This window comes from Thermobia domestica, chromosome 13 (genome assembly GCF_964235325.1).
Source record: "Thermobia domestica chromosome 13, izTheDome1.hap1.1, whole genome shotgun sequence".
Classification (NCBI taxonomy): Eukaryota; Metazoa; Arthropoda; class Insecta; order Zygentoma; family Lepismatidae; genus Thermobia; species Thermobia domestica.
In genome coordinates, this window is record NC_137466.1 from 215610571 (window position 1) to 215637592 (window position 27022).

The window sequence follows — 27022 nt, forward strand, 5'->3', positions numbered from 1 at the left end:
CAACATATATATATTTGGTTCCTAATGCACGGTCGTCACGGTTCTCTCGATATTATTTACGTCAATATAACTGATATGCGATGAACACAACTCTGACTTCCTATTCGTATTACTAAACAAAAGATTAATACCTTCGGGTATTTTTTAATTATGTGATACGTAGTTCATACATAAAGGACTTGCTGCACCAGTCAAGTTTGGGGTTATATTGTAACGTATTCGTGATGGTTACATTTGCATGCCATTCGTTGGTCTGATCGCAATATTTCAAGCAATATCAAATATACAAAAAAAAAAAAAAAAAAAAAATGTTCATTTACAAGATTGGCAAGCAGCACCAAACCACGTGTAAATTATTTCAGTACATTGTGCTGTGCAAACTTTGTTGGTTTGTCACAATATTCCAAAAAGTAGCATATTTGTATACAAATTCATTTTTCATACTGGCAGCCATATTGGATTACAGATGTTACTCTTTGATTTTTTGTGGATATCTGCTATTAACCATAAACGATAATACCACATTTCGCTTCTCCAACACCCCTGGTTTGAGCTGGACATGAGTTTGATACATACAGCGGCATTTCGAACTCAAGATGTCGCATTTTTGAACATTTCGCATCTTTTCGTCATCCACTGATCAACATTCATGCCAAATTTGGTTTTCCTAGCTTCAGCAGTTCGATATGCCTACCCATTCTATAACGATCCGCTCAAGAGAGGAATACTCCCGGAAGTACGTTTTTATGCGCGTTTCCCTAGCCAGCTGTTTTAAGTTGGTCACAAAATGTATATGATGGCGGTCAAGGTGGAACAAAACGAGCCCTGCGGGGCTTCTAACCCGTTCCTACTACTACTACTACTACTACTACTATTACTACTACTACTATTTATCTGTACAAAAGTGTAAAATCACTTTTTTAGTATTATTTTCATCTTATTTTATTGAGAAAAGTGTTATGGATTTAAAAAAAAAAAAAAAAATAAAGAGAGCTTTCCCTGGGTCGAGTTGAATCCACCCCAAAAGCGATTTTTGTTACTAGCACGTAGCGCTAGTACGCTCGGCCGCGAGAGCCAACAGCACTAAACCTTTGATTTCTGCTATATGAATGCTACATGGCAAGAAATGGGTAATGCCAACCAATCAGAACCGTGAATTTCGTTCCTACTTCCGCAAGCATTACTCTCCCGAGCTCGATGTAAGTTTTAAGCGGCCATCTTGGATTCAAGGTGGCCATAGATTTTCAGTTAAGGTTTTGTTTACACTTTGATCTACCATCAATTTACACAGGGTTTACACAGAAATTCGAGACTTGCTCCGTCTTCTTTCATTTAACAACAGCTTTCAAACGATGTGCTACTTAACCCGTCTTGCCATTTGAAACTTTTTAGTTGGACCCCACCTTAGACCCTATGGGGGCCCTGGAACAAGGTGTTTTAAGTTAAATTTTTGTACGTTGAAAATAATGCCTCACTTCCTTTCCTGCTTCCACATTTGTCTCACCGTTTCCGATTTATAGGGGTGACCATGGACTTTTCACTTAAGTTTTTGTTTACATTTTGACTCGCCGCCATTTGCACAGGGTTGTCGTAGAGAGTTTAGACTTGTTTCATTTTCTTTCATTTTACAATAACTTTCAAACGATGTGTTACTTAACTCCCCCTTGCCATTTGAAAAATTTTAGTTGGACTTCGTCTGGGACCCTGCTGGTGACACTGGGGCAAACTTTTTTTTACCCCAAAAATTTTGTCTTTGAAAATGATGGGATACGTGTTCGCCGGGTTTTCCATTTACCGAACCGTTTCCGTCGAATGACTCGGTTCGAACTAGTTTGCAGCTTTCTAGCTTTTACATTACAAAATATGCTCACGATGTTCCGTCCGGTGGCACGTATAACTGTGGGATTCGTCTAGTTATAACATATCAAATGCAAACACAATTGTCTCGTTCGGATCTCAGCGGAGTAACATCGTGACCCTTCCTTGTTAGCTTCTTTTAATACGTCATCAGTCCTTCCTTTCGGTCCATGATATGTGCAGCATTCTGCGCCAACATCACATTTCAAATGATTCCAGCTTGGATATGCTACCCTTTCGAACCCAGGTGGCCAAAGTTGTCACACACGGATGTGTCACTTTTTTAAATCCGCTCTTGTGTGAACACTAATTAAGATATCGGAATAATTCTTTCTTGGCCAATTCTGGTTAGACAATTGTCTATCATATTAGTTTCTTTGTCTTCTGGGTGTCGAAGTTCCTTCCTAAATTTCAGCTCGAAGTCAAAGATTCCAGAATTTTCGAATTTTCGAATTTTATTTTTCCTTTTTTCCTTAACTTCCTTCATTATAGAGAGATCTTCTTAAGACTTATCAGGTAGATACTTTGGATGGATACCTAAGTGTCGACGTCAATTGGAGCGGCCCGTGCGTAGTGTTGCCAACTAGGGAAATTAAAATTTCCCTAAATTTGGGCAAAAAATTCGAAATTTTTGAAAGTTTTGTTTATAAATCCGTACCTATAAGTCCGAGTGCAAGTCGGCTTACGTCAGCCGAACATTGGTTCTTATTGACCAAAAACGGGTACAGATCGTTACAATTGGGTAATTAGGAGGTGCACGAAAAATTCGTATTTGGGTTCTAACCCTTGATTTTTCTAGTTTTTTCGTACTTTTCTGTTTACCGTAATATAGTTTTTGTAATTAGAAGCTTCGTTTCTTAAATATCACCATCATCACCATCATACTTGTAGGATATATTAGTGGTGTACCAATTTTTATTTTAAGATGGTTTACGTCTGGTAGCAGTGTTCGCAGCTAGAGAAAATGTTAATTCCCGATTTTAAGGGAAAATTTTTGATAAATTTCCTTTTTTGTCTGTATTTCCCTCTTGTTGGGTACAACTGAACAAACGTACCAGTGTTTGAAAGCCTTGTACTTAGCCTGCACAACGCACCTAATAAAGTTCCAGTGGAATAAATAGGGGAAATACAGTTATGGTTTATAGTAAACCATGTTCTATAAATGGTAAGAAAATCGTGAATTTCTGAGGTAGAATAAGATACTCTTTTATGTTCATGCTTACTTTGTTAGACATCACTATGTTACTTCTGGAGATATTAAAAGGGAACCAACGTTTATTTTCGGATAGTTTGCGTCTGTCTGGTGACAGTGTTTCCAGCCAAAAAAATTAATTCCCGATTTTACATGAAATATTCGGAAAATTTCCCGTTTTTCTTCTATATTATTTCCTTCTTGCTGGCTACATTGGAACAAACGTATCACTATCTGAGGAGCCTCCTCTTTGGCCTATAGAACGCACCATAGAAAGTTTAAATAGGATAATTGGGGAAGCTGTAGCCCCGGCGTATCGTTTGAGATTTGCTTCTGAGGCACAAAACGTGTGAAAATTTCATGTGTATGATTACAGAGAATTTTTTTTTATCTCTTTGTTTGGCAGCCAGCGACCTCAGCTTTTCACTGTGCTTTCTCAACGTACCAAAGAATGTTTTTAGGTGACTTTTTGCTATGTGGCGACAGTAGTGCCAGCTACAAAAAAGTCTTGAAATTCGTTAGGGAATGTTTTGTGAATTTTAACCCCTAACATTCATCTTCTAGAAAAACAAGGCCTTAACCATATCAGTCGGGTAAATAGTTTTTGAGTAATAAGTCACTAACTGAAAATGTAGGAAAATGCCAAAAATGACCTGGGTCTGAAAGCGTTAATAGACCGACATATCATATGAAAATAACTATATATATACTGTACAGTGGGTCTATAGTTTTACTTTTTACTGAAATATCAGAATAGTAGATGACCTCTCACCTAAAGTGAGTGACAGAGAACAGATTCTTTCAGTTGTGTATCGATGATTATTCAAAGCTAAATCGTTTAAATATGCTACTAAGTTACTGTATGTTTTGGAGGAAAACCGAAATATTTGAAATTTTGAAAAATTTTGGGGGGTGAGGGCACAGATGATGTAAATCTTAGGCACCTTTGAGGCATAAGTTAAATCCAACATTTTTCCTATCATCCATATGGCATGCACTGGCGTAACTGAGATATTTTGTTAGAGGATGATGTCTCGTGCTTCTGAAACTTGAAATAACTTTTTAAGACATCCAACGTTACGTATTCGAAAGTCCAGAAGGTATAACATCGTTGGCTTCCCGCGAAAAGTTGTAGTGACGTTTATGGGAAGTGGCCAGCTTGGTGACTCGTGGTTCGCTGAGCGCGGTGAATGGTAGGTGGTGATTGGCTATCCTCTTACCACACCCCCAGTGACGAGCAGGTTCAAGCGCGGGAAGCCAACGACGTTATACCTTCTGGACTTTAGTAGGACAAACATCGTTCTAGGTGGAGTATGTCTCCCTTGTTCTTCTTTAGTTACTCCTGGGATGGTATGCTTGAGTGTCTAATAGAGACCTGCATGGGCCGGGCTTTGGCGGGCCGAATCTGTTATTTCTTTGGGCCGGGCCGGGCTTTTTCGGGCCGACACTGATTGTTCTTCAGGTCGGGCCGGGCTGGGGCCGATTAATTGCAATTCTTTAATAATTATTGACTTTCGTTAAACGATAATTAGAATAAAGGCAAACGTTGAAGAAGTGTGCCCGTGAAAAATGTTACAAAATGAAACTTTTAAAATTTATCGGGCCGGGCTTGGGCCAAGAATTTTAAAAAAAACTTATCGGGCCGGGCCGGGCTCGGGCCGAAAATCTCTAAAATTTTTCGGGCCCGGGCTGGCCGGGCCTAGGTACATTCGGGCTGGATTGGGCTCGGGCCGAAAAATTCGGCCCGTGCAGGTCTCTAGTGTCTAAGGATACCAACTTGCAAACCGTGTCTGTCATGGGTTAGAATTCTGCTCAAAGTGAGTGGAGCTCACGGGGGCCACCTAGTTTGAACCTCCTCACTTCGTACCTCAACATACTTTACACTTTTTTTTTTTAAATAGAGCCATACTTGTTTAACAGAGAAATTATTGATGCAGCATAAAAATTTGATGTTATTCTTCATCTGTAGCCTTTCTTTTCTTATAAAAACAATCGAGTTCTACTCTTTTTTCTGAGAATATAGGTGGCAGGACTTAATAATTACTTACCGTCTTTTCGGGTGCAGAGTTCAATTCTACATAGATGTGATGTCATTGCAGTAGTGGACCTACTAAATTTTACTTTGGATTCCTCGGCGACAAAAAAAAAAAAAAAAAAAAAAAAAAAAAAAAAAAAAAAAAAAAGTGCGCGCCTGTGTGAGTGCTCTGTATATTGTTCTTTCACCATTTGCTTCTAATTCCGTTAGTTGAGTTGATTTTGAGTTTAACGTCCCTTTCAGCTGCGAGGCTATATAGGACGGAACCTACTGATTAACGTGGAATCAGAACCACTTGAACTTCCGCCGGGAATCGAACCCAGGTCTCCCGTGCCAAAGGTGCCTACGCTAACCGCTTAGCCATGAAGAAGCTCTCTAATCCCGTTAGTGTAAAAGTAGGCACATAGAACGTACCAAAACGGCACTTGGGCGGTAGGCACATATGGAACTCAAAACCATGTTTAGATTGCAAGCTTCTCTCACCAGAATTCGAACATGCCAGGAATGGAACCGTACATAGGTCACCAGGTAACGGATTTTGCCCGGCTCATCCGAGTCTGCGTCTTTCTTTTTACACTTGATCTCAGTTGGTGGCCCGGATAGACTCAGTAACTCTAACACATCCAGCGACCCGGAAACGGCCGAGATGTCAACTTTAGATTTTAGTTATTGATTAATGATCTATCCAGCACTTGAGCTCAAAAACTCATTTGTTCGATTCCCGGTTTGACATTTCATAATCAAGATACAATTTATTGAATATTTCAAATATAAGTTCATGTTTATTCATGTTCCTATAATGAAAAATAATACACTAGTGTTTCAACATACACTATCCAAAAAGATTTATCAGAACACTGGGTTGAGCGGCATGTTTTATATTCTAGACGACAAGTTTTACAAGTTCTCTCAGACGATCATTAATTATAAGAAAGACGTCTAACTTTTCGTTTTTGTGATTCTCATACGTTTGTAGTCTGATATGCCTTGTAATTGCGTTGTAATTGCCTTTCAACGCAATGCTTTGATACATACACAAACAACAGTAACAGGGAAGGAAAATTATAGACTTAGTGAAAAGACAGGGAGGAGAGAATAGTGTTAGTAACAATTACATTATAGCATAACCACATATATTCCCCATTTGAATGACGACGTTTCATCGACTCCGGATCTGTCCGGTTTAGATTGGGCCATTGGTCTATACGGGTCATTCGGGCCTAAGACCTATTCAGGCCGTTCTGGTGGGTCCAGTGTGACAGTCTCTAAGTCTTGCGGGTCACGAGTCATTAACTTCATAACCCATTCCATCACTGGAACACATATATACGCTAATCACTTTTTAATTCACTTTAAAAGAAACGATGTCATCATAGTCTTTAATTAATATTATTTCATATTCTACTTACCGTAATACGACAGGAACCCGAACCCGAACACAGAAACTTCAAACATAGTTAAATATGCCCATATTCTTCAGATTGTCTCTAACCCCCAATGAGTTTTCAGTTACAATGGTCGGCTTAATACTGCAGGCGCATAACTGTGTGGTGCAGATTTTTATGTAACTTTGGGTGATGGGGGGGGGGGGGAACGGGGTGAAGCATTCAAGTTTGTGAGAAATAATCTAACAATACATTAATAAGGGTTTTAATATAAATACGTTGGGCCTAGCAAACTTTATGGGCGTCCGAGCCCTCTTGGTCCCCTTAGGATCTGCGACCATGTTTCCACTACTCTACACTAGTGCCACTAGAACACCAGGGAGAAGCCCCGGTGATAGTTTGGAGATTACATTAATCGCACTTTTGTCCATTGTAATCTCGGTATTTCAAAAGAAAACAAAACACAAACGCAATAAAAGTTTCGCGTATCACATACATTGCTCATCTTGGGCTTTAATTAAACTAAAATGCTTACCTTTTAGCTGTAGACCAAGGTTGGAAATAAAAATTTGAAAATATATGAAAGATATATCAACGAAGCTAAGAATGAAATTCACACTTCATGATGGAACGACAGAACTGCATTGTGACGAAGTCTATTTTTTCGTATAGGATATTTAGTATTAGTGGGTTTCATCGACGCATATTGAATGAGGTACCCCTTAGCAGTTCGTGCATTGAATCAATGGATTGTTTAATGAGGATTTTATTAGCACTGCGTGGAAGGACTTCCCTTTTGTCAAATGAATGATTATCTCATTGAGTGTTGAGTGAAAGAACTCAGCTGTCAAGGGAATACCATTCCAATGACACACATACACACAAGGATTCTGACATCGCAGTGCCACGACTTGTTAAAAAATACGGAAGTGAAATCTCTTTAGAATACGAACATATAGAGAAAACCCAGCCTTATCGGACTCGAAGGTTTATCGCTGCTTTTCATTTGACACTATACTCTATCAAACAAATCCATTCTTTGGCTTTTTATAATTTACATCCCAAGTTCATTTCTTTCCTAGTGATCCCGCAGGCCCGTATCCACGGGGGGCAAGGGGTGCCGGGCACCCCTAAACTTTGGCTGGCCCCCATAAAATGTCACGGTAGGCTTGCAAATGAACTATAATATGGTGATGAAGTATAATATGATTGGGTCGGCCCCCCCTAACTTCTACCGGTACCCCTTAAATTTTTGGGCTGGCTACGGGCCTGCAAGTGGGTATGTGATTAGCGTTAATTCCTGATGGGAGCTTATGTTGTTCGTATTCCACGTTAAGACAGAGATTACATCTTATATAGCTTCGGTGCTGAAAGAGATATTAAGTTATAATCAAGACAATTTAAGATCTGTTTTGCTTTTACCTTCCACCTTCGTACGGGTCTACTCGAAAGTCTGTCTTCGCTGGATTTTAAAGTTAATTTAATTTAATTTATTTTTAGTTTAACGTCCGTTTCAGCAGCGAGGCTATATGAGACGTGGACCTACTGATTAACGTGGAATCCGAACCACGTGGGCTCCCGCCGGGAATCGAACTCGGGTCTCCCACGCCAAAGACGCGTATACTAACCGCTTAGCCACGGAGGAGCTCTGGAGTTTAAAGTTTTCGTTTTACTTCTTTATGTAAGAGCACGGTTACGAAGGGTACGATCTACAATTAAAGTAGACTTCTGGCGGTGCACAGTTCATCACGAACACAGTATTAGATGTTCGCCACCACATTATATCCAACTAACAGAGAGTTGAATGAGAGGGTCGCACCACTGACCTATCACTTTCGCTAGTCTTACGTACTAAACTGTCTGCAGCTTATGCGTATTCATTATTTATGGAAGCAACGTGCCTGCCCATCTTATACGTCAAGCCGTATGGCATTCGGTCACTTGTAAAACTCTATACACCCTGTATATACAGCCACGTGAGTATGACGTATCCCGCCCATCTCAGACGTCTCAATTTATCAGTATGACATTAGGTCACCTGTACCTAGCCTAAGTTGTAAAGTTCAGTGCCGTGCTATTTTATTCATTTCTTCCTGCACTAATATCTTTCACAAAACTTTTCTTTAAGTCCTTCAATGGAATTAGAGGTTCATCTCTGCATATCAGTGACCAACTTTCTTACCATATACTGCGGGGGAATTATTCTTTTATACAATTGACTTTTTTATTTTGTTACTCAGTTTCTAAGATAGTAGTAGAAATAATGAAAACGTATTGAGTAACATGCACTTTCCGTTACAAATTCAGAATTTAATATCTTTCTTAACCTCATTCTTACTGTATAATCAAAGTCACGAAATTCTGAGTTTTAATCCAATTAAAGCCCATTCTGATGAACACTTTTTCATGGTAATTCCACAGTTTTACCAGTCAAAAAAATACTCTCAAAATTTATGACTAAGGGTTTACCATTTAGATTTAGAGCGGGATCCAGGATCGTTAGTTTTAGGTATTTTAGAATAAAAATTGATTTTTTTTCTCACGTTGAAAAATAAGTATTCTCGAACCAGAGTATGATAGTGAAAGCTGTTAGATTCTATTATGCTGAAGTTCTAACCCCCGATCAAAATTTTTGTCACTCCAAGCTGAATACCAACCATTTGTGAAATAAGGGTGTGTGAAATTTTGGCGGAAAATAGCACGGAGAAACGCTAGCTCAATTTGTCATTTGAAAAGAATCCTCAGAGCTACAATTCCCAAATGTTACATGTTTTCATTCCTGGTAAAGTCATCCCAAACTTTATATACTCTCTCCTCGCTCTATAACAAATTTGCGGCTACTATCTTTGAAATAATGTGCTAAAATTTAAATTTTTCATTTTCTTTTCTAGTTTCTTCTTTTAAATTTTTTACCTCTATTTTGTGGGGATGGTGTGTATACCCACAAGAATTCTGGGGTTCGTATGGAGTACGACCGGATTCGTTTTTTGATTTCTACTTAAATTGACGCACATAGACCTACTACTTGTAAACAACCAAATGAGCTTCGTTTCTCATTCTGAAACCCGCACCCTTTCAAATTATAGGGAGTCAATATTCTACCTCACTCTAGTAGGTGGGGAAAAGGGAAGATAGAACTTACTGTTCATGTTGAATCTATACCAACAAACAATTTCTTGCTGTCTCTTACCGCTTTCTGCTCTATGAAAATACAGTTTTACTTCGGAAGCGACAATATTTCTACCATCTCCGGCTTCAATAGAGAAATTAAAGACGAGTTTGAATCTATTCTTGGGACACTACATTAATATAAAAGAACTGCTTCTCGCCATCTGTGATAGTTTACTGCCTATGGTGACTATATTTAAAACCGGAAGTGGTACTAGATTTCAACTCAGAAAAGTTTCCAATAGAGGAAGTATAATTGAGATTGCACTATTTTGAAATTAGAAATAGTTTTTCGCTATTCGAGATCACTTTTCTTCTTTGAGGTGAATGTTAAAACCGGAAATTGCAGTAGATTTAACCACTTCCGTTTTCAGTGAGTAATAAGCACAGACAAGAAGTCTGTTCTATAGAAATTGAATTCATATCACAAACTGTTTCCCCGGGTTCGATTCCCGGCGGAGCTCATGTGGTTTGGATTCCACGTTAATCACTAGGTCATCTCATATAGCCTCTCTGTTGAAAAGGGACGCTAAACTCAAAATCTACTCAACTCATCTCAGAAACCGTTTCTCGTTGTCTTATCATTGTTGCCCTATTGTGATTAACATTGGAACCAAATATGATTGATTTGCATACTACCACTTAGAAAAGAAGGTTAAAGAAGACAGATATAGAACATATTCTTGTGGTGCGGAATCTATAGTAAAAACAATTTCTTGCTCTCTTTTACTGATCCTGTCCACAGACAGACAGACAGACGGATTTAGCCGTTTTATAAGATTTCTCATACTTATGCGAGGGTGATTCAGACAGTAATGCTTCCAAGCCAACTACTTGTCCAATAGTACTGCAAACATTAAGAACTCTTTGTCATTAAAGCACTGACGTTTAAGCTATAGAACGTGACCCGTTTTTCCTTCCTATCTCTTCTCGTTCCAGAATAATGGATTAATCCATGACATCCAGTGGTGAGTCTGGTTGAAAGAGCGGGCTCTTATTGAATTTCTGACTGCGGAAGGCACACGTCCTTTCCTCCGTCAAAGTGTTGTTGACATTCTGCCTCATCCTGCCTATAGTCCGCATATTGCGCTCTGCAACTTTTGGCTCTTCCCCAAATTTAAGGATCACCTAAAGAGCCAACGCTACAGTTCTGACGCGGAGGTGGCAGCAGCAGCTCGGGAATGATGTCCCCAGCAGCCGCTGCAATTCTTCGTCGACGGCAAAAAAAAAAAAAAAAAAAAAAAAAAAAAATCTTGTTTCTCGTTGGCACAAGTATGTTGCCCGTAATGGGGACTACATTGAAAAATAATGTCACCATTTGTAGCTGACATTGCAAGCTTTTCACTGATACCTGTATCGGTGCCATCTGTTAAAAACACAAATAAAGGTATCATCTTGGAGGCATTACTTTCTGAATCATCCTCGTACGAGTATATGCAGCCAGGCCCGTATTAAGGAGGGTCTAGGGAGGGGCTGAATTTTGGCTGGCCCCCCTAAAATTTTCACGGTAGACTGGCAAATGAACTATAATATGGTTGCATCGGGCCCCCTCTAACTTCAGCCGCCCCCCACCCCACATTTTTGGGCTGGCTACAGGCCTGCATGTAGCGTCACATCGATTGTAAGGTATGCACACATTTCGGTGACAGAATTTACCTAAAATGAGTACGTCTTACATTCGAGTAAATACGAAAATATAATGAAATGTAACTTCTAGTTTAATATCTCATGGTTATGCACCGAAGCTAAGAGAGAACATAATAAAGGGAATGAACGAAATGATGAAATGAGGAAAGTGGAAGGAAACGAAAGAACCCCGAGAAAACCCACGCACAGGTGTTTGATCACCACGAAGCTTACTTGGCACGAACTGAGATCAAACCAGGGTCCCCAAGCACAAGAGGTGAGCGTTTTACCACTGAACCACCGCGACCCCATCAAGTAAATATAACATCTGATGATGGAAAACAAGCAACAAAATGCTGAGTTCTATGGAACACTCAATTACCAAGGTTGGAAACTCTTAAGCGTACAATTATAACTGCTGTATAAACCTAATTTCCTCTAGAAACTCGGGGCGTTTTTTTTTCCTTTTGAGTTAAAAGAAAAGGAAGATAGGTAAGAAAACATCAAAGCATGAGTTGAGAATGAAGCAAGTAATATATTGTATAAGAAGTCTAAAGGAAACAAGTATGATATTAGCTTTCAGAGCAAAAGTGGCTCATCGTCGCGTCGTCGGGTATGTTTTCGAAAGGTTTACTAGATGAAAGGAAATATGTCTGAGAGAAATACTCAGAGCGAGGAGGGAGAGAGAGAGAGAGAGAGAGAGAGAGAGAGAGAATGAAAATGAAGTCGTGTTGTGTGAGATGTGAAGATTTAGAAGAGATTGCTTTTTTTTTTTGCATAAAAGGGGTTATTTTTTTAAAAAAAAGATCTTAAGAGTATCACACACATATAAAGAAAGGAAAACTCAAGATCCAAATGATGAGTAGACAGCACAATATGGAAACATTAAAAACGCCGAAAAATGTTTCTATAACCAAATATTTTTCATACAGTCTTTTTCAGTTTCTTTTTTATTAAAGAGTTTGGATTACCGAAATTCCTTTATTTATATTTTTACCATATCTGTCCGTGTGTCAGTCCGTCCGCCACACACAAAACTTAAGAACTATTTGATAGATCACCATCAATTTCAGCCACGATGAAGAGGATTAGAACCTAGGATTTGAAATAAAAATGAAATGAAATCTTTGAGATTTACGTCCCACGGTTATGCCGGTTAGGCTAAAGGAGACAGTGATGATGAGTAATGAATGAAATGGTAGAATGAAGAAAGTGGGAGGAAACGGGAGAACCCCGAGAAAACCCACGTACACGGTGTTTGTCCAAAGCTAGGAATTGAGTACGTTATGGAAATGAAGACGGCACCAAAAGTAGTCGAAAATCATTTACGATTTGAACGTTGTTCTCTATCCACATATAAAAAGAATTAGGTATTTCATGCATTTCTTATACTCATGACATTGCTCCATAAGTATTTTGGTAGATTGGTTTTAAAGGGATAATTTTCAGATCTTTCACTAATTTACGCTCACAAGGGAACCTTCCGAAAATGATAGTTGCAGTGAAAGATGTGGCCTATCCCAATTGAAAGAGCTGTAACAGAGATGAGCATTCCCCCAAAAATTAGCTGCCCATAGCAATAGGTTCAAGAAATATAAGGGGTGGAAGTTCGGGAAACAGCAAGGTTGGACAAGGGGGAAAAGTGCAAATCCCGCAAAAAAGGGGGACATGGCAAAATACAATGCTAAGTGATGTATAGAAAGAGACTTGCCACAATAGGGAACAAATGAAGGCCACCAGTGGGGTTAACAGTGTTGCCAACTGCAATGAAAAGTACATGTTTTGCAAAGAGCACTATATGTAGTGAGTGCAATATTCAGTGTCATGTAGAACATAAGATATGATATGTATAATCAGTGGTACAAACTAACAAAAGAGAATAGAAAAAAACAGAAGTACGAAAAATACGGAAAAGACGAAGTTGGCCATAATGCGCCACATTTGATCACGAGCTGTGCATATTAGAATGAACAAAACAAGAAGCACCAACTATGCAGGAAATCGACGTACCTAGAGTCGAAAAGAAAAACGAGTTCCAAAGTTGGCAGCACTGACCATGAAAATCCAGACAATTCTAATATAGTTAGGCCACTCGCTTCACAAAAAGAAAATTCCAGCAAGAGGCATTAGCCTTCGCATCATTTGTACATGCTCGTCCACATTGTACGTGCAATTGTTCGATGAGACAATGGTCCAAACAGAAGATACATTTGCAGTGGGCACAGCGGAATACTGCCAATCCGTCACACATGGTACAATGATCGCCTGTGAATGTCTCGAAACAGTACTCTAGAGGTGTCGGAACCTGTGGTGGTCTTTCTATCACATATCCACACCAGTAGAAAGCAAACATAATCAAAGGCTTGATCTGCTGTGTGTTGCTGTCTGCAGTACCGCCTATATGATGCATTCAGATTGTCCCACCTAACTCTGCGACTGAAATAGTTTCAAAGCGAAAAAAAAAAAAGTGACACATCCAGTTGTGCAGGAATGTACCCATGTCAGCGGGCGAGAAACTTCTGTGAGACGCAAGTGCCCCCAAGTCCCCCATCATAGGGTCCCAGGGGCCAACTTCAAACTTTCAAATAGCACCATCGGTCGAGTTATATTTCTTTCGATAAATCATGGAATATGCAACAACACATATCAGAAATATTTACTATATGGGATTTCAAAATGGCCGCCAAAAATATCTGTTCGGTAACAAGAACAACGTGCATTTTTGGCGGCCATTTTGAAATCCGTGCTTCATATTGCAAATGTTTCTTATAGGCGGTGTTGTATCTATCCAGGGAAATATCATCCGCCCCCTGTTCCCATTCGAAATGTTGCGGTTGACCCCTCGAGCCTTATGATGGTTACCCTGGGGACTTGCTTCTTACAAAGTTTTCTTGGCCCTCGACATGAGTACATTCCTGTGCAATTGGATTTGCAACATCTCTTTTCGCTTCGCAGCAATTTGAGATCACAATGTTCGATGCCATGTTAAGACACAACATATATTTGTGGCGGCCATTTTGAAAAACATGCTTCATATAGCAAATGTTTTCTATATGTGTTGCACATTCCATGATCTATCGAGAGAGGTACCACTCGGTCGCTATTGCCATTTGAAAGTTTGAAGTTGGCTCCTGGGGCCCTATGATGGGGATCCTGGGGGTACTTGCTTCTCACAGACTTTTATCATCCCCTGACATAGGTACATTCCTGCACAACTGGATCCGTCACATTTTTGTTCGTTTCTCAAATCTTTCAGGTCACAAAGTTTGGTGGGACACCCTGTATATTAACACATACGACCCAACCATGACATAATGTTTACTTCTATTATAGGTTGTTGGCTCAACCCAACCATTTCATGTTCCCCGACTTGGCATTGCCTCAATCACTCTAGCATTGATGCATTCCGAGTGATGCCTATTGCCGGAATTTTCTTTTTGTGAAGTGAGTGGCCTAACTATATTAGAATTGTCTTGATTTTCATGGCCAGTGCTGCCAACTTTGGAACTCGTTTTTCTTTTCGACTCTAGGTACGTCGGTTTCCTGCATAGTCGATGCTTCTTGTTTTGTTCATTCTAATATGCACAGCTCGTGATCAAATGTGGCGCATTATGGCCAACTTCGTCTTTTCCGTATTTTTCGTACTTCTGTTTTTTCTATTTTCTTTTGTTAGATTGTACCACTGATTATACACGCCATATCTTATGTTCTACATGACACTAGTGCTCTTTGCAAAACATGTTCTTTTATTGCAGTTGGCAACACTGTTAACCCTACTGGTGGCCTCCATTTGTTCCCTATTGTGGCAAGTCTCTTTCTATACATCACTTGCCAGCACTGTATTTTGCCGTGCCTTCCCTTTTTTGCGGAATTTGCACTTTTCCCCCTTGTCCAACCTTGCTGTTTCTCGAACTTCCAGCCCTTATATTTCTTGAACCTATTGCTATGGGCAGCTAATTTTTTGGGAATGCTCATCTCTGTTACAGCTCTTTCAATTGGCATAGGCCATATCTTTCACTACAACTATCATTTTCGGAAGGTTCCCTTGTCAGTATAAAAATCTTCAAAGAAATTTCCTTGTTGCAAAATATAGAGATATCGATGAGTAAACAAAACTACAAGAAATGTTTTTAAAAAAAGACGCAAAATTCAGCTATGTGGTTGTTCTATCTTTTCACGATTTTAAAGATGAAAACAAGTAGACGTGTCACGTGTACATCACATGCAGAATTTCCTTTATATGGCAAGATGTTTTCTTAATTAATATTGGTACCATAAGTTATAGTATATTATCACTTCTTGTTTTAGTAGAGAAATTGGAGTGGATATTGAATATATTCTTGGGACGCTTAGTTGACTGTAGAAAAGGTTTCTCGCTATCTTTTATCGCTTTTACTCTATGGGGACAAAAGTTTAAACCGGAAGTGGCTGACTTCTGTTCCCGGCTTTAAGAAATAGAAGGCCTTAAGTTGAAGATGGTACCTATTCTTAGAACACTAAATCGATTAGAAAAACAACGATATTTTTCACTGTCTTTACCCTATAGCGATAAACGTTAAAACCGGAAATGGTTGGTTTCTTGCACTTCTGATTTCAGTAGAGGATTGAAAGAGAACATGGTATCTATTATTGTAAGACTAAATTGATTCTAAGAAACCTATTATCGGTATCTCTAATCGTTTGTGGTCTGTAGATCTACATTGAAACCGGAAGTTGTAATGGATTCCAGACAATTCTGGTTTCAATAAAGAGTTAAAGATTTAAATAAAATGTATTGTTGAAACGCTCATTCGATTTTAGGAAACAGTTTCTCTCTGTCTGTTACCATTTTTGTTGTATTGTTATTAACGTTAAAACCGGAAATGATTGATTTCTACCCCTTCCGGTTCGAATATCACTACAACAACAAATTTGATTCCTAACGTTTAACTCTCTACATTCTGGCCAAAATTCATTGTGGTTCATCAAGTAATTTTCGAAATTTTTCTCTCCCGGACGTACAGTCAGACGCAAAGAGTAAATATACAGGGTGTTTCAGAACAACACCGACAACGTATGAGAGGCGGTTCTTGACCAAGATAACATGAAAAGTATGGACCAACCTGAGTGCAGAAATCCGTCATTTCGGAGTTATAGGCTGCCGAAAACATGAAAGAAAATGAAATGTGAAGGTCCATAACTTCAATAATATCAGACTTATCGTAGTCGGGTCAAATCTTTACTTCCGAACTAGTATGTGCCCTATCGAAATATCCACGTTTCAGAATCCTGCGGTACTTTCGGAACAATTTTTATATAGGTAGTTGGCAAATACTTCAAGTTATATGCCCATAGCCAAACACCCTCTATAGAAATCGTTGCGTGAGAACCGCAGGATTCTGAAAAATGTATTTTTGCGTAGTGCACATATTAGTTCTTCTATATGGGAATCCAAATACAGTGAATTTGCGAATCAAGCGATCAAAGCGAACAAAGATTTATGATACAACATATCGTTGAAAGTATGGATTCAAATATGGCCTTATTATAGTATAGAAAGTATAACGTCCTTGGCTTCCCGCGAAAAGTTGTAGTGACGTTTATGGGGAGTAGCCAGCTTGGTTACTAGTGACTCGCTGAGCGCAGTAGATGGTTGGTGGTGATTGGCTACTCTCTTACCACACCCCCTGTGACCAGCAAGTCCAAGCGCGGGAAGCCGACGACGTTATATCTTCTGGACTATAGCAGAAATTTACAGTCATGTATTAAACGATGGAGAAGACGAGAAATAGTATAGAGGAAAATTGATAACAATAATAGGCCTATTTCCTGAATTTCAGTCAGTATATCACTACATAAACACAATTTCTCGAATTATGTAAAAATGTTGAAATAAATTTAAAAAAAAACTAATTACTCTTAAACCGTTCCTGATGCAGAAAAACTAAACACATAAATATTTAGTTCACTCTCCGGATTTGGCTAAAGCCCACTCTTAAATATCTATACGAGTAACAGTTATTTTCTTCGGAAATAGATTATTTTTCTCAGGGCCGTAACTTGTGGCGGGTCAGCGGGGAAACTGCCCCCGCCCCAGAGAAGCCCCTTGCCATTTGAGAGGGGCCCAATTTAAGACAAAATTTTCTAACTCCATATATAATACGAACATGAAATTATAAATGAAGCATCAAACAGGTTCTCTACATTACATAAACAAAACAGCACACAAAAGGTAAATAAAAAAAGTCATGGGCCCATTTCGTTAAAAAAAATGTCTAGTATTAGATGCCCTAGAAATAATATTTATTCATATGGCTTTGAGATTTTTCAATATTGTCAACTTAATTAATTTGTCATGTATGCAACGAGCCCGGGGGCGTAACTGACGGCCCCGCAGACCTTGCCGTGTGGGAGGGTCCACAGAAGAGAAATATGGAAAGAAGGGGCCCAAGAATTAGAAAAACAACTTTTTCTAGAGGGCCCAAATATGAGTTTTAATGCTTACCCCCCTCCCAGAAAAATCTAAGTTACAGCGTGGATTTTTCTACATATCCGTATTTTTCTAGATTAATATTTTTGTTCTTAATTTAATTAAGGATTGTGGTCTACCAAACTTTCTTCATATATAGTTAGACCTTGTTTATCCGAATGTATTTGTATCCGGGAGACAAAAAATTTCAAGAAATACAGTATTTGAAAGATCACCATCAATTTAGACCATGATCTAGAAGGTTAAAATTTAGAAATCGACTTCGTTGATTTAGAGGAAATTCAAACCAGAAGTGATAAACATCAACCATTTCCAGTTTTACGTGCATTTACATAAACAAGAGAATAGGAGATACAGAGAAGCGTTTTTTGCGAATTAATTAAGTATTCTAAGGATAGGTAACATGTTATCTCCTAAGCCCTTAACTGACAGCAGAAGTGACAGAAATCAACAACTTCCAGTTTTCACGATAATCGACATAGAATAAATATCATAATAGATAACGCAAAATGATATTCCTTATCACTTAAGTGTCACAATAGTGTTAAATATATACCATATTTACTCTAATCTCTCTATTGAAACAGGTTCATATCTACCACTTCCGGTTTTAACGGTAATCGCTATAGAGACGAAACAGTAATTGGTACACAGAAGCGGTCTCCTGCAATCAATTAAGAGACTTTATCACTGCAAAATTAAGATACCGCTAATTTTACAGTACTTATGTGATATTTTCAAATAGACAAAAGATAATCGAAATGTGAAACAAGAACGCCCTAGACAATATTATTTTGCATGTGGTACCGTTATTACGAGTCACCTAGCAGCTTCCCGTTTGCAATCATTTAGGAACGCGAAAATAAATGACGATTTTCAAAACGGCTGAAAATCGAAAGGAGGTAGGTGAGTCGTAATAACGGTATCTCATGTAAAATGATATTGTCTAGGGCGCTCTTGTTCTACATTTCGATTATCTTTTATCTATTTGAAGATATCACATAATTTCTGTAAAATTAGCGGTATTTTAATTTCGCCGTGATGGGACCTCTTAAGCATCTCAAGAGTATTCTAGGGCCGCGGTGCCTCAGTGGTAGAGCGTTCACCTCTGGTCCATGGTTCAATTGAACTTTGTGATGGACGAACACGTTGTGCTTAGGTTTTCTCTTGGTTTTCTCGTTTCCTCCCACTTTCTTGAATCCAAAAATTCATTCATTTCTCATCATCACCGTCCCTTTTAGCTTAGCCGGTATAACCATGGGACGTAAAACTGAAAGATTTCAAGAGTATATTCTATTTCTACTATAATCTCTCTAGCAAAATGAGAAGTAGTAAAAATCTATCACTTCCGCTGCCGTGTCGTGACAAAACGCTGTAACTTTGGCGAAGAAGTTTTGCGAAAATGAGCCTTAAAGTTTTCATCCGAAAATGTGATTTGTATCGTATAGAACCAGTGTATTTTGACTTTGGAAACACGTGGTCACATGTAATGTTACGTAAATGCATGTTGTGATTAAATTAGGTGAAAATTGATTGGTTGACCATTACTGCCTAGTTACACTGGTTCTACACGATACAGATCACATTTTCGGATGAAAACTTTAAGGCTCATTTTCGCAAAACTTTTTCGCCGAAGTTACATCGTTTTGTCATGACACGGCAGTCCGGTTTCAATATAAATTAAGAAAATATCACTTCATACAAACCAAACACCTTCACAACGTTTTCATCTGACACGCTACTTTATTTTCAGATCAAAGATCACGTTAGCATGAATATCAAATATTTTTGAGCACATAACTACGTTTGGTTCCCCAGTTACCAGCCGTCAATGTTTAACAAGAAAAACACTAATTTGATGTTTAGAACTAGAATTAGGGAAGAATACATGGAGCCAATATTCTAATTGTTAATTTCATTTTAAACACTAACCCAGCATCGTGTCTGTGGGTTTTCTCGTGGTACTGCCATTTCCTTCCACTTTTTCATTCCACGAATTCTTCCATTATCATTCACTTGCTTTAATAATCGTCAAAGGGCTTAATCGTGGGAAGTTAAACTCAAAGATTTCATTTCCATTTAAACATTAACCTGTTAAAGCTTAATTAAGTGCTTATTAACTACAATTCGCTGATCCACTTACGGACGAACATTTTTCCTCAATCAGGCTCATGATTACTACTTTGAGTTTTCTAGTTTATAATATTTAGGAGTTAACTTCACTTGTAATAATAATAATAATAATAATAATAATAATAATAATAATAATAATAATAATAATAATAATAATAATAATAATAATAATTACTTAAATAATGTGTGTTCACTCACCATATTATAAAGCCGATGTAAGTGGTAAGGTAAAGAGGTGATGTAAGAAAGAATATAATTTACCAAGAAGCCTACGGTAGCATGAAAGAAACGAGGTCAATGTAAAAAAAGATAGGAAAAACTACAAACATAAACCATCTTGATTGCTCCTGGCTGAGACATCTACTATCCTCTTTTAGAGAAAAAATAGGACTTTAAACTATATCATAAATCAACAGAGCTTAGTAAACAGTTACGATTTGGAGTATCATTTATAAAAGTTTGCATAGAGAATTACTAAAGAACATTCTACAATTTTCCCCATGCAATATCAAGAGCTGTTATAAGTAACGTAGATGTGAGAAGTTTTACTTCATTTTCCGTTAAAGATTAGCGTGTCTGTGTGCCTTTGAGGTGAGGTGGTTTTGGATTCAATTCCCGATGAGGTACAGATTATTCGCAGTTGACTCAATTAATTAACACACTTCGGGAACTACGTGAATGAATACAACCTAGTGCACTCTGACCTATAAAACAAAAGCTGACTACAATACAGGTCAACGTATTGAACGGTACAGTAATTATGTGATATCTTCAAACAGATAAAAGATAATCGAAATGTGGAACAAGAGCGCATTAGAGAATATTATTTTGCATGAGGTACCGTTATCACGAGTCACCTAGTAGCTTTTCGCTTGCAGTCGTATATAAACGCGAAAATAAATGCCAATTTTCTAAGTGGCTGGAAATCGAAAGCAGATAAGTGAGTCATGATAACGGCATCTCATGTAAAATAATATTGTCTAGGGCGCTCTTGTTCCACATTTCGATTATCTTCTATCTATTTTGAAGATATCAAATAATTACTGTAAAATTAGTGGTATTTTAATTTTGCCGTGCTGGGACCTATTAAATTTCAGGCCATCCACTACATCTTTGTTCACCGTCCCTGTCAGCACTGATGCTATATGAGAAGTAGACTTATAACGTAATGTGGTATCCGAACCACATGACCTCCCACCAAGAGTCGAAGCCGGGTAGCTAGATTTAGATAATTTAGCTTCTTAACATCCACAAAATATTAACTTCTAACCATAAGCATACTAAAACCGTGCCCAGAAGAACAATGATAATTTTCGATGATGAAAATATATATCTAAAAAGAAGTAAAAGACCCTGAAAATTAACTTCAAAATAGTTTAAAATTCAATTTTGGAAATGTAAACTCGAGAATTTTGGAAGGTGGCCTGACCCCGACTTCTCATTCTTCCTGGGTACGAACTTGTACTAGGCACTTAGAGACGCGAATACATCAAAACTCAGCACTGAATTAACAAGTAAATATGAAATATTGACCCTAGGAATTAAAATTTATTTTAGATTTTGACATGTTTAAATGTCTTCAGGAACTCTAATTTAAGACTTAAACGAAGGGACCAGTTCAATTCGTGGAAGGAAGAGGCCTCCACGGACAAAGAAATAGCAAACCTTGAGTACGAGAAGACCTCTGACAAGATTTGACCTTCGTTAGTTGTACGAAAGGAATTACCAAATTAAACAGTCTGTCAATGTGAATCGCTTCATCGCAAGCTCCATCCTTGTACTGATGAATTACGTAATATCGGTTAAGATGAACTTATAAAGGACAAACCTAAAAGGAAACCCAGGGGTTGATTAATACCAAGTTCCCTACAATGAGATAATATTTCTTACCTTTTGGAGTCCCTGCTTCTTTCTTGCTGGACTGAGGTATTCTAGAGATACGACCACTGTTTGGATATGATAGCGAGTAAAGAGTGACACACTGCAGTGTTGAAACAAGTGTTAGGCTCACTAAAAAACAACAAACAACGATAATAAATATAAACACTTCGCTGAATCATAAAGGTAAGAAGTTTTATTTATAGCTCTTTTAAAGAAGATCCAGGTATATTGCGATAACTATGGTGTACCAACTACAATTTTAAAATTTGTCGTCAATTTTATCGTGCTCTGTAGAACAATGGCGCGGTCAAGGGAACTCACCCAAAGTACAATGATATACAAAATGGATTCTGCTGGGAACATTCCTTTGTGACCCCCAATGATATGTTTTTCTATAATATATATATGGAAGGGCACGATAGCTTAGTGGTCGAGTGCTTACCTCTGGTATGTTAGGTCCCTGGTTCGATCCCCGGTTCAAGTAAGTTCTTGGTGGATAACATTGTGGACGTGGGTTTTCTTGGGAGTACTCCCGTTTCCTCCCACTTGCACATTCCATCAATTCTTCCATAATCGTTCACTTGCTTTAATCTTCGTCTCCCTTGGTTCAAAGGGCATTTCGTGCAACTTCAAACTCAAAGATTTTTATTTCATTTCATATAAAACTTCCGAGAAGCTCTTGGGTATATATAACTGTACATAAGATTTCAGCAAATTACTTGTTTGTTTAAGGTCTTTTTAAAACATATTGTGAGCTCTTGTTTAGCCGAATTTGTTAACGCTTGCTACTACGGAGGCCCTGGTTCTATGCCGTGTTAGAATACACAAAGTTACCGGTGTTTGTCCCTTAATTTGGGACATTTAGGAATCAATCTGAATTAAGAGTTTATTTTGTTTGTTTGTTTTAACCCCTCCATATTCACCTGCCGTTGCCAATTACGTTTGGACTTATTATAGGACAGTCGCAAGCCTTTATTTTCTCTCTTTTATTTTAGTTTATCTCTCCTTTTTCGGCTATTATTCCTCAGCAGACTTGAGGTGAGGCATATCTTTCTAACATGGCATCCAATACTTTAAATCATGTCCTTTCATATACCCTTTTTTATTCATCCTGTACTTATTTTAGTATATTTTAATTTTTTGTTTCTTTCTTTTCTTTTCTTTTTTCTTTTTTTTTTTTTTACAAAAGGGAAAATCATGTAAAATAATATTACAATTAATACATAATATAAAACTTCTCTTTTCCATTTATTGTTTATTAATTTTTTTTCAGCTACACTCAGTTTTTGGGCTGCTTCCTCTACCGCCACCTGAAAGTAAACTAAAAACAATATACATTAATAATAAAATAGCGAGAAGAGACACAGTATGAGACACTTGCTTTTGTACAAGTTTTACTGAGCTGTTTTACTGGCTTTTATTACTTTTTATATTATTATTATTATTATTATTATTATTATTATTATTATTATTATTATTATTATTTATATTATTATTAGTAATAACATGAAGTGCGAATGTGAAATAAAAGCAAGGATAGGAATGGCGAAAGAAGCCTTTAGGAGGAAGAAAAGTTTGTGGGACTGTTTTGTGGGACCTTGAATAAAGAGTTGAGAAAAAGACTCATAAAATGCTTCGTGTGGAGTGTTGTACTGTATGGGGCAGAAATGTTCACATTACGTAAAGGTGATGAAAATCGACTGGAAGCCTTCGAAATGTGGGTGTGGAGAAGAATGGAAAGAATTAGTTGAGTCGAGCGGAAAACGAATGAGAGAGTGTTAGAAATGGTGGGCGAGAAAAGAACACTTTTAGATATTATTAGGAAGAGGAAGAGAAACTGGTTGGGACATTGCCTAAGAAGAGACTGTATCATGAAGGATGTCCTAGAGGGTATGGTGTCGGGAAAGAGAGGGAGGGGCGAAGGAGACTACAATTAATGGATTATATAAAAACAGAAAGATCATACGTGAAGACGAAGAGGTTAGCGGAGAACCGTGGAGCATGGAAGCTTCTCAGCTGCGGCAAATGACCTGGCAATAAAGGCAGAATACCTATGATTATTATTATTATTATTATTATTTAGTTTACTTTTTGAGGTGGTACCGATGATTTACATTTAAGACACATAAATAACAATATGACACTAGCACTGACACTAAACACAAAACAAAAGTACCGTCTTTCTATTCCCGGTTTTGTTTCAGGAATTTTTTTAAAATCATTATTTGTGAACAGAATTCTGTCTGTTAATATTTCTTTTTTTTATCTAGTTTGTGCTCTATTCTCTCCTTCTGCTTTCAATTTTTCCTATTCCAGATGTTTTCCACTATATGCTTTGTCAATTCTCGGAACTTCTGTAACTTTGGTTCCGTCTCCTGGACAAATTGTGTGATGCTATGAAAACGAAACACCTTGGCATGCTCTCGAAAGGAGTTTTTCTCCTATCTGACAATGCACCAGCTCATTCATCTCAAGTTGCTGTCGAAAAAGGAAGGGCGTGTGGCTTCCAGTTATTGCAGCATCCGCCTTATTCTCCTGACCTCAAACCCAGTGACTTTTTCTTGTTTCTCCAAATGAAGAATCCCTTGTGTGATCGCCATTTTGACACTACAAAATGCGTCAATCATGAGGTGGAAGAGTGGTTTAAAGCACAATAAGATTAAATAGTTTCATCTTCGTTGCTATTCCGAGATTGTTAATCACTTCCGTTGGTATTTGATCTATTCCTGGGGCTTTACCATGATGTATTTTCTCCAAAGCATTGTCAAATTTGCACTGTAAAATTGATGGTCTTAATTCATTTTCATCCGCGTCTTCTTCCTTCTCTACCTCTTCTTCGTTCACTCTGTCTCCTTTGTAGAGTTCTTTAATGTATTCCTTTCATCTTCTTGTCATCGTCTCTTCTATCAGCGTTTTTCCGTCCTTGTCTACGGTAATGTCTGTGCGTTTCTTTTTCTCACCGAACTGTTTTCTAACCTTTCTATATGCCGTTTCTTTATTGCCTTTGACTAACTTTCCTTCAATTTCTTTGCATAAATTGTTTATCCATTTTTCTCTGACCTTCTTTACTTCTCGGTTGATGTGATTTCTGCGCCTTCTGTATTCCTCTTCTTTGTTTGTTATCTTGAACTGTTTTCTTTGCTCCATCATTTCCAATATTTCTGCTGTTAATCAGGGTTTATATTGGGTTCTCGATTTTCTTCCTATGTGCTCGTCGGCAGCTTTTGTAATCCCTGCTTTCATAGTGTTGAGGATCCAGCCTTGGGTTCGACTCCCGTTGGACCCGCACCGAAGGAAAACTTTATTTTTTATTTACATCTATGTAGTCTCAAGGCTCTTAGAGCAGTTTGTATAATTTTCTTTTTTCTGTCATTAAACTTGGCACATGAAGCAAACGTCCTATGAGTCCCTCACCTTTCCCTTTTAATTTTCCGCTAATGCTTTATTTTGCCGTTCATTGACTAACATGATGAAATGCTGAATTCTATCAGCCGCCTTTTTGCTTCCGTGATCAGCAACGAGAAAGACAACATTTTACTATGGTATCTATCTTCCGTGTTTTCTTCAAGAGTAAGAGGTTTTCTGTTTTCTGCCAGAACATCGAGTTCTTGCGGGCTCGATTTTATTACTGAGGATCTTGGGGACATCACCACGGAAGAGGACATCTGCACCGTTGACATCAAGTGTGACGTCAGGTCGATGTGTAAGACGTGGGAGGCGTCTAGGTGGACGTCTTTGACCGTATTTGGAATATCATGCAACGAGAAGGTGGGAACCAGGAAAAACGCAACTTGAACAAAACTTGGGAGCCGAGGCTTCTCGAGGAGGAAGGAGCCCAGACCGTCGTGGAGGTGTCATCCATGAGATTCATCTATCTGGACATTTGAGCGGAACATGGATTATTTACAACAGCTGCAGATAATGTACCTTTCCGGCAAAGCAGAACTTCAACACCAAACAGCATAAGCGCATTCCTTACCACCGTTACTTTTTGCTCTACCATCCACTTTCTAAAGTTTGCTGTGATATTCTAAAATTAACTGTTAGTGTTTTATTTCAAAATTGAAATATAACTGGTTTAGGTAAAATCGAGATATTGACCAACGTAATAGTATTACAGATTGGCATGGAGATTGTCGATGTCATTGAGTCGATGTCCTCACCTGCTAAAGCTACCATAGACGTATCTTTGTCTGTCGCATTTGCAAATTCCCTTTTCATGTTTTCGTCTCTTCTTGGCTTGATTGTGTTCCATCTTTTGTTTGGTGCTACCACTCGTTTCCTCTTTAGTCGGAGTTCGCTCTTTGTCAACACTAAATTATGGTCTGCTCCTGGGTAACTCTTACTGTTCTTCACTTGATTTCTAAATGCTTGTCGGACTAGAATATAGTCTATTTGATATCTTTCTTTGTCTACTGGTCTTGTCCATGTGTATCTTCTTCTTAGTGGTTGTTCGAAGGGAGTGTTCGTTACAGTCAGATTATGGCTTTTGCAGAACTCAACTAATCGTATACCTCTCGCATTCCTTTCTTCTAGGCCGAAATTCCCAGTTACATTCTCTTATTTGCCTTCGCCGACTACGGGGTTCGTCACCCATGATGATTAAATTGTCCTGGTCTTCAACTTTTATCAATACTTCTTCTATTTGCTCATAGGTTTCTTCTACTTCCTCATCTGTGTAGCTCGATGTAGGCATATATACTTGGATTATCGTCATATTTCTCGGTTCAGTTGCTATCTTCAACATTATTATCCTTTCATTGTATTTCCAACTGACTATGAATTTCTGTCCTATTTTCTTATTCAAGACAAAACCGACTCCTACAGTACCGTTTGCAGCTCCTGAATAAATCATTCTTAAGTCTCTGCTCCACATGTCTCCTCCATCAGGCCATCTAACTTCGCTGATTCCCAAGATATCTATCTTCATGCGTTTCATTTCTTTCTTGAGATTATCCAGTTTTCCACACTGTAACAGCGATCGCACATTCCAGGTTCCTATCCCGCAGAGGTTTCTTTTGATGACAACCGAGAAGGCCCTGTTGTGTTTCCCTCAACTGCCGGGAACGACCCTCTGTGAAACAGTGGTGTTCTATTTTCTAATATTACATTCTCTTATTTCTCTTTCTATGTTGTTTCTTACCGACTCATTAAAGTGGTTGTTTTTTTTGTTTTTTTTTTTGTTTTAAGGCCTCCACATTCCCCTGCCGTTGCCAATTACTTTTGGACTTATTATAGGGCAGTCGCAACTTTGCCTCTGCCTTTATTTTCTCTCT

General features: G+C 38.2%; 2 protein-coding genes across 3 annotated transcripts in view; one reads left to right on the top strand and one right to left on the bottom strand.

Moving 5' to 3' along the window:
- LOC145669018 (sodium-coupled monocarboxylate transporter 1-like) overlaps positions 1-21839 on the bottom strand; it is a 94954-nt gene extending 73115 nt beyond the window's left edge. The window contains exon 1 of one of the 2 annotated variants that reach the window (XM_081737355.1): positions 21756-21839. The gene's annotated coding sequence lies outside the window, so the exon portion shown is untranslated. Of the gene's footprint in view, positions 1-20063; positions 20212-21755 lie in introns of those variants that run through there. The other variant, XM_081737356.1, reaches the window with a different exon arrangement.
- LOC145669016 (sodium-coupled monocarboxylate transporter 1-like) overlaps positions 20380-27022 on the top strand; it is a 58303-nt gene continuing 51660 nt past the window's right edge. The window contains exon 1 of the mRNA XM_081737353.1: positions 20380-20488. The gene's annotated coding sequence lies outside the window, so the exon portion shown is untranslated. The remainder of the gene's footprint in view (positions 20489-27022) is intronic.